The following is a 22369-nucleotide window of genomic DNA, read 5'->3' as shown; positions in this document are numbered from 1 at the left end:
TCTCTCTCTCTCTCTCTCTCTCTTCTCTCTCTCTCCACTCCTACCTCTCTCTTCTCACTCCTCTCTCTCTCTCTCTCTCTCTCTCTCTCTCTCTCTCTCTCTCTCTCTCTTCTCTCTCTCTCTCTCTCTCTCTCTCTCTCTCTCTCTCTCTCTCTCTCTCTCTCTCTCTCTGTCTCTTTGTCTTTTTCTCTCGTTTTAACTGCAGGTATTGCAAGAAGACTGCAATACCTTACTTTTAATAATTATGTAAGTTTTTAGTCATTTGCGAAACGAACCTCGCAAGTTGACACATACATATGAAGCATGCCACACATAAGACAGGCGAACGATTATACCAATCACCATTTATAATAAGTGAATACATGAATACGATATATTCGAGATCTTGAATACCAAATCATTAAAAAAAAGAGATATTTTTAAAATAAATTTTATTTATTCAATTTTAATTAATAAATATTTTTTTATATATAAAGCATTTTAACATTCAAGTTATTTTTTATTCTTTCTTCTGCAGTAAATTTTATACATTCTATCTTTTTCCTCATCTTTTTCGTTACACTTTCGCTTCCTATACAACGAAAAATTTTTTTAAAAATATTTTTTAAAAGACAACAAATATACATCTTTAAAATTTTTACCGTAAACGCTTTTCAGGGCTCTTTTCCCTAGTCTTCCGTTTAACATTTTCTGCTTGCTCCCACTCTCCGGAAATTCTACCCCTATTTCATATACTTGTGGCAAAAATTCGATCCAATAGTTTTAAGTTAAAAACGTATGTATGTTGGAACGTTTTAACTTAAAAACTATTGCACCGAATTTTTACCACAAGTATATGAAATAGGGGTAGAATTTTCCGGGGAGTGCTATAGGGTGTGTAGTTTTTCGTTATCTATTTCTGGAAACCGATTTCTTTAATTTTTTTAATATTTAAAAAATAAAGAATTAAAAAATTGGTTTCCAGAAAATAGATAACGAAAAACTATACACCCTATAGCACTCCCCGGAAAATTCTACCCCTATTTCATATACTTGTGGTAAAAATTCGGTCCAATTCGGTCCATCACATTTCGGGTGATGTATGTTGGAACGTTTTTAACTTAAAAACTATTGCACCGAGTGGCGTGACACGCTTGGCTCTAGAACACCGTGACCGCCGGGGCACGAAGCCCTCGGGGCACGCGCTCCGCCTAACCGAGTAAGTAAGGAAACGATGAAAGTAGTGGTATTTCACCGGCGATGTTGCCATCTCCCACTTATGCTACACCTCTCATGTCTCCTTACAGTGCCAGACTAGAGTCAAGCTCAACAGGGTCTTCTTTCCCCGCTAATTTTTCCAAGCCCGTTCCCTTGGCAGTGGTTTTATTTTTAAATATTAAAAAATAAAGAAATCGGTTTCCAGAAAATAGATAACTACACACCCTATAGCACTCCCCGGAAAATACCCCTATTTCATATACTTGTGGTAAAAATTCGGTGCAATAGTTTTTAAGTTATTAACGTTCAAACATACACCACCCGTAAGGATTTTATATATTAGTATAGATATTACTGTAAATATTATAATATAAAATTTTTTAGATATAAACCTTTTTTGGAATCAAAATTTTCTAATACACTCTCTGTATTCTCGTTTATTGGTATATCTATATTATCTCTCTCAAAGGACTCTTCATTATCAAAATTTTCAGCAAAAATATCATTATGATATAAATTTTGGTAATTATTCAGTTTACACCCCTCACCTCCGATTTTGATGAACTTAGGCTTAATCGACGCGTTTTGTACGAAACGAAAGAATCTGGCAGAAAAAAGTGTCGCTCTGCCTCGCGACGCGAGATATTAAACGTTAAAGTTGACAGGAATCAGGTTATGATTCCCGTCATACCGACGAGATATCGCAACACTGAACATGCCCTGCGGCCACATACGCATGCTCAGTGGCCGCACGCGCATGCTCAGTGGCCGCACGCGCATGCAAAACTGCGCCAATTTTAAATATGATGACTGGTCAATCATGCGGAATAATCAAGCGTCTTAATTCAAGCAGTTAGGTATCACGCTGGGAGTTTGTTTAGTTTATTATGCGGGGGAAGGGCACCCGCCGCAGGCTAATTCTATGTAAAAATCACAACTTCTATAAGCAGGGCATATACACACGTGTGTGTGCCCTGCTTTAACGAAAATCACAACTTCTATAAAGCAGGCATACACACGTGTGTGTGTGCCCTGCTTCAACGAAAATCACAACTTCTATAAGCAGGGCATACACACGTGCGTGTATGCCCTGCTTTATAGAAGTTGTGATTTTCGTTTAAAGCAGGGCACACACAAACGTGTGTATGTCCTGCTTTATAGAAGTTGTGATTTTCGTTAAAGCAGGGCACACACACGTGTGTATATGCCTGCTTTATAGAGTTGTGATTTTCGTTAAAGCAGGGCACACACACGTAGATATGCCCTGCTTTATAGAAGTTGTGATTTTTACATAAAGTAGCCTGCGGCGGAACCCCCTCCCCCGCATAATAAAACTAAACAAACTCCCCAGGCGTGATACCTAACTGCTTGAATCAAGACGCTTGGTTATTCCGCACGATGACCAGTCAATAGTCATCATATTTAAAATTGGCGCACTTTTGCATGCGCGGCGGCCACTGAGCATGCGCGTGCGGCCACTGAGCATGCGTATGTGGCCGCAGGGTCATGTTCAGTGTTGCTACATCTCGTCGGTATGACGGGAATCATAACCTGCTTCCTGTCAACTTTAACTGTTAATATCTCGCTTCGCGTGGCAGAGCGACACTTTTTTCTGCCAGATTCGGTCGTTTGAGCAAAAACGCGTCGATTAAGCCTAAGTACATCAAAATCGGAGGTGAGGGGTGTAAACTGAATAATTACCAAATTTTCTTCTTTTATAACTTCATTGCCAACATATGAAGCGTTATTGTCGCTATTTATTGTTTCTAAAACTAAATTTACATTTTCATTAATTAATTAATTAATTTATTCCTATTTATATTTAATTTATATTGAAATTTTACATATATGTGCTGTATATATTTACCGTCAGCATGCACTTGCTGAATTTCTTGTTGTACCTCTTTTCTAACTTGTCTGTATGTTCTTTTCCGTTCTCGAGCTTTTTTCTATTTTTCTCACTATCCATTTTAATTAAAAATAAGGCAAATAAAAGTCAAATGTCAAACGATTTGAGAAGGAACACTTTTTATACTTTCAGGTTATCTTATTCATATGTTATTTATTAAATTAAAAATTAGGTATTACAATTAGGATTCCTATATGGGTATTACCTACTTTTTCCGTTTTTCTTAGACGACTGCAGCGCCAAGCACAAATCTAGGAATTACCAATTGGGATCCAAATTGAATAACTAGAGATCTACGCGTGTGCAAATACGTATGATTTCCTAATTAGGAACTGATCAGAAATTCTTACATTTTCTAATAACTAATCAAAGATAGGTTCTATGCTAGAAAAACAGGTCGGAATCCTTTAAGTTTTCCTTTCTTAGGGAAATCTCGTCAGAATCTAACAATAAGTGGGAAAGAGATGGGGAAATTTCCACACGGGTAGTTCTCTGCAATCGCAAGAATATACAATAAAAGTATCAATATGTATATTATTTCAAGACAAATAAATTGCATACACTGAGACTGTGCCAGATATGCCTGAACGCCTCTAAGGCCGTATCCTCTCTAGTCAAAGGTGGCAATGATATCTCTAGGAGTCTCGTGAGTTGAAAGGCTCAAAACAATGTGACACACTACTAGGCGGCCGGTCCTCGCGGGCCGGTCGTCGCACGAGCCCGGTTTGCCGTACGGCGCCTCTGCCCGTCGTCGGGATCTCACCGCTTACGACGGCACGGCGTCTAACGGTCGAACATGAGTTTCGCGAGTTCGATGTCGAGACTCGGAATCGTCTGTAGACGACTTAGGTACCTAGGTAAAAAATGTTGTTAACTTGACTAACATTTTCAACTGATTATTATTTTTTAATTGAAATATTTAAGTATTTGAAGACAATAAGTCAAATTACGTCATGTTAGATTTAATATTATATCGTATTAATTTAAATACATCGTATCGTCGTATTTAATTTAAATACATAAATATTTCAATGAAAAAAATAATAATCAGTTAAAAATTTTAGCCAAGTTAACATTTTTTTCTCAGTGTAAAATCTTGAAAAAAATACCAATGCTTTCTTCAATAATTTGCATGGAAAAACAATCCCATTTCGGATTTATTTCTGTACACCGTTTTGCAAATTTTTGAATTGTCGCTTTTATGATCATGCATAGGATACCAGCAAACTGTTTGTTACTCGAAATCCATGCAGATGGAACGAGATCCTTGAATCTTTCAATTTCGTCTTCTGTGTCTGTCTCAAATTCTACAATAGACCATTTTTTATCTTCATCAGTGCGCATTTTGCAAGGTGTCAATGCTTATACGTTTGCTTCTCTCTGGTACGTTTCAGCATCATTAGTAACCACTGATGGTGCTGTGGTGTTCTCCATTGTCATGTTCACATTATCACGTTCACTCATTGTGATCATTAGAAATTCCTATTAAAATACAAGAAATACATTAACATTTTTGAGATATAATAATTCAATAACATATTAGCTAAAATATCATTTTCAATCGTATATTTTTTGTAACTTCTCTCAAAAATATCTTAGATGTAAAAAAAGAATATAATCATTGAATAATGCCAAGTCTTGTGACCTAAACTTGTGAATTATTTATTTATCTCATATGACAACGTGAGTTAAATATTAGCAAAATAAAGAACAATAGTAATAATATTAATAATACTAACAATAATACCACCACCAACAATAATAATAATAGATATCCAGGGTTCAAAATAATGCATTACTTTTTGTAATGTATTACGGTTCTTCATGACTAGATTATTTTTTTAAAACCAATACAAAGGTTTTCAATTACGCATTACTTTTTAAATAATTAGTGTGCCGATTCTTTTCATTACACATTACTTTTCAAATAATCAATGCGGTTTTTCCATTACGCATTACTTTTTAAATAATTAATGCGATTTTTTTTCATTACGCATTACTTTTTTAAATAATTAATGCAATTTTTTTCATTACGCATTACTTTTTAAATAATCAATGCGATTTTGTTTATTACGCATTACTTTTTTAAATAATCAATGCAATTTTTTTATTACGCATTACTTTTCTAAATAATAATCCGATTTTTTTTCATTACGCATTACTTTTTAAATAATTGTTAAGGAGCGTTATAACCGTGCCGCGAGGCTGACGGCTATGCGCCTGCGGTCCAGTCTCGTGGCACGGATTCGATTCACACGGGATTGATCGATCACGCGGTCCGGTGTGGTAGATCACGCGTTGACGCGGCCCTTTGGAGCGGTGCGCGCGGGCCCTCGGAGCGAAAGCGAGCGAACGGCGGGCAGACTCGATTCGTACACGGTAGCGGAAAGTTCTCTTCGCATCACGGCTGAAAATTTGTGCGTGGTTTCTCCACCGTTAAGCGCGGCATCGCCGCCAGTCTTTTTCGCTGAGTGCGCGAGTGATAGACACTCCAACCGTTATAATCGAGCTCAGCCCGAAGTTCAGCTCTGGACATTTGTCCGTGAAAAGCGGGAGCGTGTGTAGTCCGTCTCGCTGCCAAGAGTTCGTTCGCTCCGAAGGAGGAGCATCCGATCGACGCACGGCAAGATCCGTGTCGTCTCCGCTAAAGACCAACCAGATCGCCAATCGAATTCTGGCTACGACAGTGTCCGTGTAACAACTTTGACTTGTAAATAAATTGCGTGATCAATTGACGAGTTCTCAATCGCCGCCCTCACCCTCGTTTCGCACTCTGTCTGAGTGGCTCCGCATTCATCGCGCTCCAACAAAATCCAGTCGAGCACGAAACAATAATCAATGCGATTTTTTTCATTACGCATTACTTTTTTAAATAATTAATGCGATTTTGTTTATTACGCCTTACTTTTTAAATAATCAATGCGGTTTTTCTTCATTAGCATTATTTTTTAACTAATTAATGCGGTTTTTCCATTTCGGATTACTTTTTTAATAATTAATAAGTAACGAGAATAATTACTTTTAAAAAATAATAAGTAATAGATTATTTTTTAATTTGAATTTTCATTACTCCTGTACATGACAATTAATGTTACTGCTATGTCTCTCGTCAATCAACATGATGGCGCCCATGGAAAATGAGATGAAGACACAATATTATGTACGGGAGGACCGGGGCTAACTCGACACATTTTTTCAAAGGCAATTTTTCAACAATAATTAAAATTTTCAAGCAAATTTAATGGTACACATTTAAAGAGCGTTCCTTCAGGTACAAAATTGCTTAAGGAATTTTGCTGTACGTCGCTTAGTTTTGCCCCCGGGAAAGGAAAAGTGACGCGAAGACAAATTTTCAAATTAAAAAATGCCGGGGTAAACTCGACACTTTGCCTGATCGACACAATTTGATCGGGAATTATTTTTATTGTCTGAAACTAAATATAGATTTGTTTATCGTGTATTAGAAAGTACAAAATTTGGAATTAAGTAAAACAATCATTGAAATAATGAGAACAAAAATTGTTGAACATTCAATTATTTTTCATCTAAACTCATGTCTGAAAACAATTTATGCAAGTAAATTCGCGATTACACGTGCGCACACATTTTTCATGGGCCATATAGCTGCAATCACAAGCATCGTTTATTATGGGAGCCAATAAAACAACGTGTCGACTTTGCCCCGTCGGACTTTGTCCCCGAATGTCGTTTTTTACTTTTGTTACTCCAAAAATATAAAAATTTTGAAAATATGCAAAAACTATTATCAGATTCGTATAAAGCATCGAATTTCCCATCAAAATCACCTTACCGGTAGATTCGCAAGAGTAAAGCTCGATGAAAGAGTAGACATTTTCGAGAGATCAGGAAAAATTACTTTTCACTATCAAAAACGCTTATGTCGCTGTTAAAAATTACACTATAAGCTCAGAATGTTACCAAATTCCGTTGATATACTGGCACTAAAGACGCATTTACATTAGGAAAGGCAAGTTTCTACGATAGATTTAAATGGCAAATAAGCCTAGTGTCAAGTTTTCCCCCGGTTGCCGAGTTAGCCCCGGTCTCCCCTACACGTACAATTTACGTACTATATTCATTCTTCGCCTACTATATGTTATCAAGCAGGGATGAACAGTAATATTTCTTTTCATAATCCGTACATAAAACGATAATAAACAAAATTTCAACGATTTTTTCATTACGGATACTTTTTAAATAATTAATGCGTTTTTTTTCATACGGCATTACTTTTTAAATAATCAATGCGATTTTTCTCCATTACGGATTACTTTTTAAAGAATCAATGCGATTTTTTTCATTACGCATTACTTTTAAATAATCAATGCGATTTTGTTTATTACGCATTACTTTTTAAATAATCAATGCGATTTTTTTTTCATTACGCATTACTTTTTTAAATACTCAATGCGATATTTTTTTTCATTACGCATTACTTTTTAAATAATTAATCCGATTTTTTTTCATTACGCATTACTTTTTAAATAATCATGCGATTTTTTTATTATTACGCATTATTTTTTAAATAAATCAATGCGGTTTTTCCATTTTGGATTACGTTTTTAATAATTAATAAGTAAAGAAATAATTACTATTAAAAATTAATAAGTAATACATTATTTTTAATTTGAATTTTCATTACTCTGTAGATATCTATATTGCATAATTCAGTAAAAAGATGTGTTGCACACAAATGTTAGTAAAATATTGCGCAAAAAGTGATGCACGGCACAATATTGTTATATATAAAGCTAAAATCTGTCTCTCTGTTATGTAAAGCTATACTTTTGAAATGTTTACGATTATCATAAATCATAAGCGGTCATGCAATGTATATACAGGGTGAATTTTATTTTCCTGAACCAGTCTTTTACCATCAAAGGCGAGCTACCGACCGTACTTGTAACTAACTTATCGGCTGTGGCGTACGTTGAGCCGCGCGAACCGAAGTCCTTTTGAATTCAAGCGCCTTAAGAACTATAAATCGCATTACGGGCAATATGTAGTACGCTCGAAGCTAAATTTACTCAATAAATTTCAAGCGGGGAAAATACATATTCTTATAAATAGAATAATTGCATGGCTCTATTTCTCTATAAGAATAAATATTTTACCGCATATTTTTTGCGTATGAAAATAATTGCTTAAAAATTTACCTGATTTTCACGCTTTTCAGACTTCTTTGGTATGTAAGACTCAAACAGAAATATGTTAAACACTCATATTGCGTAAAAGCACATACGGATATATAAAAAATATATCAGCGTGTGACATGCGTAACATGTTCACAACATATTTCTATTTTTATTTGAGAAAAGGCTCAAAATGACCCCCTTCCACTTTTTCACAAAGTACTTGCTCTGTCCAAGATGCCTTATGTACCCGGCGTAAGGTCTGAGGACGAATTGCACGACAAGCTCGTACAATTCTATCCTTCAGATCTTCAGGGCTAACAGGTCGCGTAGCGTATTACCTGCTGCTTCAGATAACCCCATAGGAAAAAATCAAGAGGTGTAAGATCTGGTGAACGCGGTGGCCATTCGCGGGGACCATAAAGTCCGATCCAACGGTTTCCGAATTTCCTATTTAATAACTCTCTTGTTGCCTTGGCAGTGTGTACAGGATGGCCGTCCTGCTGGAACCACATATTAATACGTGATTCCAGTGGCACCTCATCTAACAAGGGCAACAAGTTTATTTGTAAGGAAATTTCGGTATCTTTCGCCATCGACCTTGCCATCAATAAATATGGACCTATGATGTGATCACCGAGAATACCCGCCCAAACGTTCACCGACCACCTGACTGAGAATGTGCTTGTTCCATCCAGTAGGATTCTCTCTGACCCAATAACGTGAGTTATGGCGGTTAATGATGCCATTGTTTTGAAAGGTACATTCATCAGAGAAAAGAATGTATTTGGAGAAGTCATAATTCTCCTCACTCACATTAAGGAGCCAACTACAATACTCCAGCCTACGGGGTTTATCATTAGCATACAATTCTTGGGTCAGAATAACTTTATAAGGATGGAAGGTGAGCCGACTTTAGAGCCTTACATACCGTTGACTGACTAATTTCTTGGTAGTGGCTATAGTTCGCGTACTTGTTGTCGGATAGTCCACAACCATTTGCTCAATTGCCGCTTGTTTATTCGCGGTGTTCGTCCTTTACGAAAATAATTAAACAATAATAAAAGTACATAATATTTACAAATAATGATACAAGTATACATAATATTTAAATATTAATAGAAAATTTTGTAAATAAATACTGGACGCTTAACAGGTTTAAATTTGACCAAATTTTCGCAACCGCGACTCCAGCCTCCTAAAAAACTACATGATCCGGATGCTTTCGCTCTGGATATGTTAAAGCATAGGCTCTTGTGGCTATTCGTGGGCGTCGATTGTACTTGCCATTAAAGCAATATCATGTCTGTCATTTCGGCGTTTCGTTAAAATTGTGTGTCATTTTCGTACGATCTTTACTTACACGAATGTTACGAACGAAGCAAGAGAAACGATCTCACTGCGAATGTCGACGTGTACAAACAAAAGAACGGTAAAAACAAATAAACATCAGTTTCCAAGCAGAAGGATTGTCGATTATTCGTTTTTACATTTTCTTACTTTTCGTTACCGCGGGAAACTACGACAGCTTATGCTCTAAGATACTCGGAACTCTAACTTCATAAAAAAGTGTATTTTCCATCAGCACCAAAAGTGTTTATTTGTTTTTACGTTCTTTTGTTTGTACATACACGTCGACATTCGCAGTGAGATCGTTTCTCTTGCTTCGTTTCGTAACATTTCAATACATTTCAATACACAAAGAGGTCAGATTAACATGTAGCTGTGCGTGTGTCTTTCGTTTTGCGAACTGCGGCCTATGTAGACGAGTTATGCCAATGGTGCTGTTTTTCCCGCTGCCTGCGGCCGGTGGGGACACGCACACAGCTGTCGGAGCCGTGTACGTGTAACGACTGTGACGCTCGAGCGTCACACGTACACGGCTCCGTTAGCTGTGTGCGTGTCTCCACCAGGCCGCAGGCAGCGGGCAAAACAGCACCATTGGCATCTCTGTGTAGACCAGGCTTTATGTAAAATAAAAAAACATCATGTTATAAGAATTCTAGCCAAAAATGAAATCTGTTGAATCTATGTCGATTTGACATCGATGTCGATTGATAATCGTCGATGAATAATCGCTGTCGAATACTGAGTGATATTTTTTAGTATTTTGTAAAAAATTGTCTTATAATTTTTTTTATGAATAATTTTTTCCAGTCATATATACATTATCGCACGGTCGCACCATCGCACTCGATGTTTTGAAGAAGAAGAATTAAGAGCCGTATTGTTCGCTGAAAAGCGGCAAGAGCCAATATTATATAAGAAGATATATAAGAAGAAGAAAAAGACGATTAGACGATCTTTTTGAAGAAGAAGACGTTAATAATACACGATGGCAGAGGACGATAGGCCTGTAAGTATAATCAACGTTCGATATACATATCAACATCGATATCAACAGTCATATATACATTATCAGTTCATATATTTTATTCTTAAAAACATTAAAATATTTTAACATTAATATAGTTAAATACACTACAAAAAAAATAGAAAACACTTTTTACGCCCTAAAAATTGGGCTATTATCAAAACGCAGAAACTCAGCGAAAAACCATTGCAGACAAAAAATTAAAAAAGCTTTTTGAAGTTTGAAGTTAAAAGTTTCAACTTTAAAAAACTACTATTAATAGTTTTTCAAAATTTGTTTATTTTTCTTGTTCCGTGATTTAAAAAAGAACATATTGTTCTGTTTCTTAAAATTATGTGTATTTGACATTCTGCAGCTCAATAAAAAAATTTCTGTCGAAAAATTCGGCTCAAGTTTTATAAACTACAATCGTTAAAAAAAACGCTAACCAAATGCTTTTTTTAAACTTTTCCTGTGATTTTTTTGACCGAGATATACGATGTTGAAATCTGTACTTTTTAGAAGTGTCGGTACTTGGCGAAAAATCATCGTAGGCAAATAATTAAAAAAAGATTTTAAAGCTTGAAGCTTCAACTTTAACACGCCTACAATGGTTTTTTAATTCGTCTACGATGATTTTTTCGCCGAGTATTGATACCATATCTAAAAAGTATAGATTTAGTTTTTAAAGCACAAAACAAGGAAGATAAACGAATTTTAAAAAGCTATTGGCAGCGTGTTAAAGTTGAAACTGTAAGTTTTAAAATGCTTTTTTAATTTTTTGTCTACAATGATTTTTCGCCGAGTTTCAGCGGTTTGAAAATAGCTCAATTTTTAGTATAGAAAGTGTTCCCTATTTTTTTTTTAGTAGTCTATGAACATATTACTTACTATAAACAATTAGATATCTTGAAAAAAAAATAGTTACTGTAATTATAGTTATTATAGAACTAAAGATCTTGCAATATTTTATATGATACCGGTGATGTTTATGTCAAATCATGCGTAAACTTATGTCTCCGACTTACGTTTATGACACTATCTGAAACAGTTCCGACAATCTTTGTACTCTTGACTATTTTTTTATGCAGTTTTTTTATATAACGCAATTTTTTTTTGCACGATTTCCTTTGCTCTACGGTGTAAAATAAAATGTCTTTTGTATTCCTATATCTTCTTTACACGAGTTTTTTCCCCAAATAATGTGATCTTTTTAACGCTTACACAGTACACTTTACCACGTAAAAAGAGAGTTAAGTGTATCATATATAGGATGTTCCATTTTTAATGATAACCTCAAACATATCTTGAACAATGCATTTTAGAGAAAAATGTTTCAGACAGAAGTTGCATGGATTATGGGGGGGGACAAATGATGGTAAAATCAATTTTTGAAAAAATTAGTTTTTTAAGGAAACAGAGGTCTACCATTTTTTTAAATTAAATTATATAAAGTTGAGGAAAAAAAAGGCCAATAATCATTCGTGGCCCCGTAGGTTTAAGATTTATATAGCGCTTTAATTATTAACTTAAATATGATATTTTTAAATATACTATCGGCTGAAGAAGACTCGGTGAAGTCAAAACGTTCCAGTTTTGTATTGCAATTTTAATAATTATATGGTTTAACATCCATTTCGGCACGATTATTGACGATTTTTTTCCTCAATTTTATTTTTATACGAGCATAAATTATATAATTTTTTACATAAAATGATTCTTCTAGTTATTCCGCATATAAATTATTAGTATTAAGGTACAATTATTAAAAAAATCAATACTTTACGAGATATATTATACTTCATTCTGATACATTTTAACGTAAAATATAAAATATCTCGTAAACTATTTATTTTTTGGTAACTGCACCTTAATACTTTTAAGCACAGAATAATGAGATAAACCAATTAGTGTAAAGAAAACAGAATTGATCTTTTTTTTAAGAGAATGTGTTTTCTCTACACCAATTGGTTTATCTCATTATTCTGTGCATAAAAATATTAAGGTACAATTTCAAAAAAATGAATAGTTTATGAGATATTTTATATTTCACGTTAAAATATGTCAGAATAAAGTATTATATATTTCATAAAGTATTGATTTTTTGATCATTTTACCTTAATACTTTGATATGCAGAATAACTAGAAGAATTATCTTATGTAAGAAAATCATATAATTCCATTTTTTAAAATGATGGTGACCTTAGTGTTTCCTTGAAAAATCGATTTTTTTGAAAATTGATATTACCATTATTTGCCCTTTTCCAAATCATGTAACTTTTGTCTAAAACATTTTTCTCTAAAATGCATTGTTCAAGAAATATTTAAAGTTCACATTTAAAATAAAACACCATGTATAACCTTAAGGTGTCTTAATATTATAGCTTGTAACATTATAACGTGCTTTTTGTTCATTTTGAAGATCATAGAACAGAACTTCAAGAGATCGTTAAATCGAAAAATACGTAAGCTTGCTACAAAGCGCCTTAGATTAGACAGAGTCAATGCTATTGTGAAACAGCAGCGTTTTAATTCTCTCAGTGACAGTACTGATGATATGGAGGAAAATATTACATTTTGTAATGAGTCATCTGAAGATGATGGCTATAACTGCGTTTATTTTCATGAAGAAAGTCAGAATGAACAGAATGCTGTTGAACACATTGACTATGGACTGGATTCATCAATAAATGAAATTGATAGCGTGAATCTTACTGCTTCTGAAATTGCAAGTGATGATAACAGTGACAGTATTGTTTCATCACAAACAGAGGTTCAGACAGATGTTGCTTCCATTACTTCTGAAAGTAACGAAGAAAATAATACATCAGACGAAGAGCAAGTGGATTTTGCTAATGAAAATGAGAAGGCTCAGTATGTTACAGCTGCTATAGAAGCATGGGCTCGTGAGCCAGGAAGACTTTCAAAGAGGAAGCTAGATGATCTACTTTCTAAACTTCATCCTGTATTTCCAAACTTACCTCTTAGTTATAAAACCCTTTTACAAACTCCTGGAATTAATTTAATACCAGTTGATGGTGGAAAATTATGGTATAAAGGAATTACATTCAATTTAGATTCTATGGATTTACAGGAATATTTAGCACGTTTTCATGAAATTATCATTGATATCAATATGGATGGACTCCCTCTCCACAAAAGCTCTCCGATCAGATTTTGGCCTATATTAGGTAGGATCGTAAGAACAAAAAATGAGCCTTTTATTATTGCACTTTTTAAAGGAAGAATCGATCCTAGTGTAAAGGATTTTCTTAAGCCTTTTGTGAAAGAAGTTGCTCACTTGCTTCAAAATGGTTACACAAACAATGATATTGCTTATAAATTTTCGATTAGGCATTATATTTTAGATGCCCCAGCTCGTGCAAAAGTAAAGTGTTGTATTGAACATGGAGGATATTGCGCTTGTGAGAAGTGTGAGGTTGTAGGAGAATGGATTGACCATCGCATGACATATATAAAACTTGATGAGACTCTGAGAACTGATGAGTCATTTCGTGACCAAGAACAACCATATCATCATCTGGACCGCTCTCCATTGCTTGACATAGAAGGTCTTCTAGTGTCTCAGTTCCGCTTAGATGCACTACATCTTATCGATTTAGGTGTGTTCAAGAGATTCCTCTTAGCTCTTCTAAAATGGAATGGACCTTGGAAGCTGCACCGTGACACTGTTACGGCTATTTCCCATAAGCTAGAAATGCTGAGGGACTCATATCCATCGGACTTCAATAGACCTCCAAGATCTTTCGAGGATTTTACCTATATGAAAGGCACGGAGTACAGACGACTTTTGCTGTATGATGGTGTTTTAGTTTTTCGTGATTATTTAGATGAAAATGTTTATAAACTTTTTTTACTTTTGCCATTTATATCTTAAGAAGTCCTGTGTTTGTGAGAAATCTTTGTGGCTATGCAGACCAATTATTAAGGACCTTTATTAATCATTCTGCAGATGTATTTGGAAAAAGATTTGTTGTGTATAACGTTCACAGCATGTGTCACCTGTCTAAAAAATGTGAAGAACATGGCGCACTTGATACTTTTAGTGCTTATCCTTTTGAGAACAAGTTGTTTTCAATTAAAGCATCTCTGCAATCGGGATATAAACCGCTCAAACAAGCTGCATATCGTGATTTGGAGAAATCACGACATGTTGATATTGTCTTTGAAGATCATGAGAATGAAGTGCATTTAGAAGCTCAGAGAAGATTTGTACTTAATGAGATAATAGATGGTCTGCAATTCAGAAGAATTAAAGTAAACGATACAATTTTTAAGTGCAACAAGAAAGATTCCTGTTTTAAAACTGTTGAGGGTGATATTGCTGTCCTCCACAATATTGTACAGAGACATGGTAAAGTTTTTTTTGTTGGATACTCTTTTACACAGATGGAAGACGTCTATCAGTATCCTCTGCCTTCGTCAGAACTAGGCATTATACAATTAAAAGATATCAGTGAGGAAAGGCGTGTTTTTCCTCTTACTGAAGTTGTTGCTAAATGCTGGCTTATTCCCGATAGAGAATGTTTTTTATGTTTTCCGTTGCTTCATACTATGCCTCTCCTCAACTAGTTTTTCTTTGTCTCCTTCTAATGCTGTATAGTTGATAAGCAATGTAAGTAATGTAGTCTATTAATATTTCTGTTCTTTCAGTGTAATGGTATAATTATCACTAAAGTGATTTATTGTATATTCTAATTTGTTTTCTTGTCTTTTTCCCTTCTGTATTTGCATATGTGATAAAGTTAATTGAGCTGCTGTATAGCAAAATTGTATTTTAGAGCTTGAACAACTGTGATGTAGAGTATAAATTCATTTAAATGAATGTAACATAATTATGTTACATAAAATTTGGATAATATGATAGATGTTCTGTTTGTGATTCTAATTTCTAATTAAAATTATTAATAAAAACAGTTTTTTTGTATTTGTACGATAATTATCAGTTTTTTATGTTTCTATTATTGATCTCTCTCCTGATGTGATAACAATTAATGTTTCCATACACTTTTAGTTCTTTCCCTTTTTAAATTTTATCGTGTCTTTTTTGCAGTTTGTGGTGTTGAAATTTTTAACACACGAAGGAAAGAGGCTAACTTCTGATGACGATGTATTTTATGCTATTGGTCTTACCCGATGGTTCACAACTGAATTAGATGAAAATATGGAAGTACAGACAAAATGGCCTCCTAGATCTGTAGATGCCGGAAGCTTAGTAAGGAAGGAAAAACCGCCTGATCCAAATTGGGGAGAGGAAACCGTTTTGATTAAGAGATTTTATGGTAAGTAGGTTTTTTATGGGAAAGGTGGGGAAAAATTGTCAACTTCTTAAAGCATAAATTGTAATGGGTTGTGTTCCAGTGATATTTATAATAATTCGAAGCACCTTCGTATTTCATGCTAGCAATATGTTAAAAATCTCAAATTTTTCCATGTTGTATAAAATTACTCTTTCAAAAAATATACAGTTATTTTTGCAAAACTATTTTTAAGTCAGTATTATGTCTTTTTCTTAATTTTACTATACCATCAGCAATTGTTCTTGTTCTGTCTAGTCATTTTTTCATAATTTAATTATTTTTCTTGTAATGTTTTTGTCTGTTTTTTTCATGCTAATTTAAAAGTGTTAAATCTCTACGTTTCCTATGTTAAGCAGTCAATGAATTAAGTGTTAAACATTTTTTCCTGTCTAGATTGCTTCCCAGCTTTTGTAATTAAATAACTTCCATAGGGTTATTCTATTTAGATCTGTAACAGAAGAAATTATTTTTGGAGTAATTGATTAAGGCTCCTGGGTAGTCACCGCGGCCATATTGGATTCTTACTATCGAGGCGAGGAAAACACCCAATTTTGTTGTGCGTGCCATTTTCAAATAAAAAGACATTTCAATAAAACATCACTATAGATTGTTTCAGAACACTTCCGAAATTGGCCGAAAACTACCCTTTTCCCTCGACAATAAACAAACAGCCATAAAACGAAGCCTAAACATACGAGAAAAACAGCCGTTTAACGACTATCGAAAGGAGGTGAAAACGTTCCTTCCGCGTGCAAATCTTACTTTTCGGCCAATTTTACGACTTTCACGAATACGTTAAACGTTAGAGCACAAGCACAGAACGAATAATAAAGAAATAGCACGCACAACAAAATAGGTTGTCAACATGTTACAAAGGACAGAATTCTCCATTGGAGAGGGTTCTGATTTCTGCCGCGACGGTACGTCGCCACCGTCAACGCAGAGTTCTCGGCTGAGGGACCAGGAGCCTTAAGTAAAATGTTCAACAAGTTCTTCAATATTTTGTCCTACTTCAATACTTTGATTTCTATTCAATAAACTATCATCGTCTACATTTTGATGATCAAGTGTTTCTTCGTTTTGATACAAGGATGCTTTATCTTTGTAAGATTTTTGCAGAGTGAATTACTAAAAGTGTTGCAGGCTAATATTTAAGTATATGTTGTTAGTTAAAAAAATCAAGGTGTTTTTGGAATGACCTTAACAACTTTACTTTAGAAAATTAACTTTATCACAAAATGCCCGCTACCAAACAGTGGAAAATAAGAATTTTATATCTTGTTGAGTTTTAAAAATATTAGCTTGCAATACCTTTAGTAATTCACCTTATATGGGTGTTTCTACGTAAATAGCGTTTTTTCAGATTGCAAATCTCTCAATTTCAAACATACCTAAAAAAATTTTTTTTTCCTGTTTTTGAGTGAATATAGAAGCAGAAACATACCCTGAAAGCCAGCGTACTACAACATCAAAAACCTGAAAGTAATGGCTTATTCATCAGTGATCTGGTAAAGTGCGGTAATGAGTCGACTTTGCATGTCTAGTAAAATATTGAATTACCTCAACAATGAGTGATTTTGAGAGGAAATGTCAAAAAAATTCCGTTTTTGGGGCCAAAACGTTTTGGGGCCCTTGGGGCCAAAAAAATATTTTACCGTATTTGATTTTATTTCGCCGTATTTTACCGTATTTGATTTTATTTCGCCGTATTTTACCGTGTTTGATTTTATTTCAACGTTTTTTACCGTGTTTGATTTTATTTCAACGTTTTTTACCGTGTTTGATTTTATTTCAACGTCAAACCCATGAATGGCCAGGTGAATGACATGCCAGTAGACTGACATTTCATGGTTGAATTAATCTCACTTTCTCCTGAATTGACGTAAACCAATTTCCATTAAAAATCAAGTTTAGCCTACCGAATATCATCAGAATTTTACCACTAGAAGGAAAAATTTACTGCGATATAATAAAAAAAGATGTGCCAGGCAAATGACGCGTAATTTTATGACATACCTTTTCTCAAGTGAAATACACGATTACGATTGTATCACGCTCAAAACAACCAACCACCAACAATGTAAACAACACACCTGATGTCCAATTCTTGAAATCTCCACACCAGACTCCCATTGAATCGATGCAACATGGCGGAACCGCGGTAAAATTCAAAATGTGCAATTTTACTCCATATGTCCGGACCAAGTTTGAAGCCGGTTTTTTCGGTTCCAAAGGGAGATTTATGTTTAATAATGATGTTAAAATCTTAGTTCTATATTATGATTGAATGAACATGGGGAATTTTCAATTGAGTTTGCAATTGGAGGGAGTAAGTGTAACTGGAATAGAGAATTTTCGACAATGGACAGGCCAGGTAACTGACATTTTTAGGAGTTTCTGCATGTTTCCATTGGATAAGCCACTCCCCAATTAACATATTATTGTGCGATACTTCAAATACGATGCAGTAGTGAACTTTCACAACGCTTGCTTACCCTCCTCTCAATCATGAACATATAACAAGCTTGGACAGTAAAAAACGCTATTTACGTAGAAACACCCATATATGGGCGCTTAGTGTTATTTAGAAGTATTTGTCATTACCATTTGCTTAGTTTGTTTAGTTATCTGATATTTGTTGCAGATTTATATAACAAGGCTGCTACTTCATGCAAGGGACATGTGGAGGATTCCAATTATGAAACAGATAATCGTGAATTAGGTAGAGGGTACAGAATAAAAAGAAAGGTGCAACACTTGGACACTGAGTCAGAAAAGGAATCAGATTCCGGATCTGAAGAATTTAGTGTCAAAAAGAAGCAAAAGAGTCTAAGCAAAAAGAGTCTTCCAAAATCCAAAAAGACAGTACCAACACCTCCTCCTGTTCCTCTTGTTAAATCAAAAAGATTTCTTACATCTCCGCATAAATTAGTACGGCAGAAGCAGCATTCTCCCCAGCTAGAGAAACAATCAACTTACAAGACAATTGTTTGCAAATCCTCTGGAAAGAGTGACGGAAAACAAGTTGCCAAACGTATCTTTAACATGAGGGAAAAAATGCAGAAAGAAAAAGAAAAAAAATGCGCTTTCTAAAAAAATTTGTCTGTTACGAAGTAAAAAACTTCAAAAACCTTGCAAGGATAAAGCATCCTTGTATGAAAATACAGAGATGTTTGATCAAGAAAATGTGGATGATGATAGTTCATTGGATAGAAGTCCAAGTGTTGAAGTAGGACAAAATACTGAAGAAGAACTTGTTGAAAATTTGAATGAATCAATTCCATTGAAGAATATTCCTGAACAACGGTTCTCTACAGATACCGAAGTTTCAGCCAGCTCATCTAAAGATTTTGTTTTTAACTCAAGTGAATTGATGAAAAGTAAACCTTTGCCAAGTCTGCCCTGTCCTGCCGTAGGCGAAAGCTCATCCTTCAGTGATAAGTCGCATGCTAATAATCATTGTTCGTTTCGATCTGGGACGTCGGAGAAGTCTGGAAGCAGTTGTGCGTCTCAGAGTAAAAAATCAGGTAAGAGAGTAAAGTAAAAAAATTATTTATTGGTAAGAAAAAATTAGTTATTGTTGTACATATAAATTTTATTTTATCATGTTTGTTTTGATTTGCAGATATTTCTCTTTCCGATCTCGTCCCATATAATAAAATAAAAAAAGAATTAAAACAACTGAGTAGCAAACTGGATTTTTGTTTACTGAATCAGGAGAAACTAAATAGGCATTTACTTCCGGGTGAGAAAGTTATTAAAAGACCCACAGGATTCCCTTCACTTCCAGTTGAATCTGAACAAGAGCTACATGACTTGGAAACATTTTTAGCTAATAATGAAAATTTATCAGCGGCAGTAAGTTTTTCATCGTGTAGTATGCTTGGCAAAGGTAATATCTACGTTTTAAATAAATTATGTATTAATTTTTTATTTCTTTCTGCAGAGTATGTATCTTGGAAGATTTGTGGACAGAAATAACCTGGAGGGTTCAGTCAGAAAATTATTACGAAATGTACTTCGTAACAATGTGGCAAACAAATTCAGCTTTCAAGGAGCCAAGGGAAAACAAAAGTTTGATGCACTGAAGACATGGGAACTTATTCTAGGTGAGCAAAAGTACTGAAGGTATTGCCAGGTATTTCTGTGACTTGAAAGCATTACATTTTTGTTCCCAGTGAAAACAGTCAAAATGATGTCAATATGACGTCAAAACCGTCATTTATCGTATTACTTTCTCTGTTCTACCTGGGGGTCGATTGTGTACTTTAAAATTTAGTGAAAATTACAAAAGTCAACGAATTTACTAGAATATTTATAATTTCATTGGTCAACACCTGGTTTATTATTGTATCTAGTTCTTCTAGTTTTAATATTGATATTAAGCACTTGGCTTGAAGCATTAAATAATTTGTCACAAGTAAATCATAGCAAAAATGAATAAACAAGCTTTTGTTGGATTTTGCATATTTTTAACATATATTTTTAACTGAAAAAACAAAATAAGTTTCACAAAACTTGTTAAAGATAATTGATGTCTTAAATGGTCTTAATGGCTATATATTGTTACGTTTAATAGTTTAAATAAATATATTTTTAATGTTTAGGTGCACTGCTGTTACATTATGAAGCAGAAGATATATCTGCGGCTGAAAAGGTTGCAAGTTGTTGGCTGGCCAATGCTCCATGGCGCGCACAAACGGATGGAACTAGCAAGCTACTTCGTAGCAAGAAATTGGATTAAAGATTCCACATTTTTGGGACATATTTTCCCATATTTTGAGAAATTGCACACGTGATATCCAGGTTTTTATTATATTATAGTAGTGAATATTTTTAATAGTATCTCAATCCGAGTTGGTTTAATCGAGATTCAGTCGCGTTTCAAATTTCTGTTTACGTGCCATAAATAATTCCGTAATTTATCGCGTGGTCCTTTGCACGAAACAGTCTGTGTTTGCATGTATCAAGGTTTGCATATATGAAATACAATGCTGTTAACCATAACCGACAAGTTTTATGGACCAGACTGTATGAAAGAAAGGAAAGTAGATAAACGGAACGACATTTTTATTACCGGCGACATTTAAGAAATCTTATCAATGATTAATGTTCAATCGACGGTTGTGGTTGTTTCTTTCTGGATATTACCATGTGTAACGTGCACGAGTTTTTTAGCGTATTAAGTAAAGATGTTCGTGTAGAAAGGGACAATTTTTTTTGCCATAAGTTACGTACAATCCGCGAAAGCTGAACAGGTTAATTTGTTGTAAAACTATTATCAGAAGTGATTTTTTATTACTGTAGATATCCGCTCAGCTTCAGCTGAGTGGTTTAAAATCGACAAATATTTACTTAATTTTATGTTCTTGCGTTTACCTTTTACTTAATATAATTAAATTATGATAATATTTTCTGTTATAATGTATATTTGTGTACGTGTGTGTATGTTTCCTCTTTTTTCTTCTTTCTTTCTTTTTAACGTACTTTTTAACGTACTAATTCACGAAATTGATCAACTATTTAAAAAAATTATAAAAAATTGTTTAAATTATTTTGGAAACGTATGTGTTATTATTTATATTTTTTTGAGAATACTTTAAGTTATAAAAATCTATTTTGACGTCTTACTTATATTCTTATCTCTCTTTCTTACTATATTATAAGAATTTTTGCCATTTTTTAAAACATTTGATCATTTTTGTGAGTTAGTTATAATAATAAATACGAAATGTGTCAGTAGATATTCCTTTAAAATAGACTATGGTAAAGATTTGGTTTTCTGCCAAACGCCTCTGTACTCTTAATTTGGGATCCCATATTTTTTGGGATATAAATAAAAAAGTTTGAAATTTAATTTCTTGTTTAAATTGATAATTTTAGTTAGTTTATTTATTGATTTTATATGGTATTTTATTGCAGTGAGAAATAGCAATAGAATCGATGTCAAAACAATGTCGAATCGATGTTGAAGAGTTCAAATCGACATCAATTCGATATTGTTTCGACATTGATTCGATTGTTATATTTTTCATAAATGTCAAAATTCTTACAAAGAGGTTGGAATGGAATTCCCTCCGTTTGCAAACTCTCTTTATGACATCAAAAAGCGTTATAAAAGCGCTCTAGCTGTCATACGAAATATATCGATTTTTCAAAGATTTCGATATCGATGAATGTCAAAGCTGTGACCACCTGAATACCGAAATGATGTGAAGATCGATTTTATATTGATATCGAGATTTCGATATCTAATCGACGTCGATCCGATGTATCATTTCTCACTGGGAATGTCGTTTATATATTGTCGTTGCGCAGGTATTATATATGGTAAAAAGTTGCGCAACGGAGCAATATAACGATATCGATACTGTCGTTAAGAGTTACAGAATCCCGGGCCAGCTTGCTTGCAACAGGTATGGGTTGGATGCATATA

The 22369-nt window shown here is 34.2% G+C and overlaps 1 pseudogene; it reads left to right on the top strand.

Annotated features, from left to right (window-relative positions):
- Positions 1-5454: 5454 nt before the first annotated feature.
- On the top strand, positions 5455-21790 carry LOC139784164 (uncharacterized; annotated as a pseudogene).
- Positions 21791-22369: the final 579 nt, after the last annotated feature.

This window comes from Temnothorax nylanderi, unplaced genomic scaffold (assembly GCF_030848795.1).
Source record: "Temnothorax nylanderi isolate EJ_2023f unplaced genomic scaffold, tnyl_v1.0 TNYL_tig0593_pilon, whole genome shotgun sequence".
NCBI classification, from domain to species: domain Eukaryota; kingdom Metazoa; phylum Arthropoda; class Insecta; order Hymenoptera; family Formicidae; genus Temnothorax; species Temnothorax nylanderi.
The sequence above is the reverse complement of the archived record's forward strand: the minus strand, read 5'-3'. Positions and strand labels throughout refer to the sequence as shown.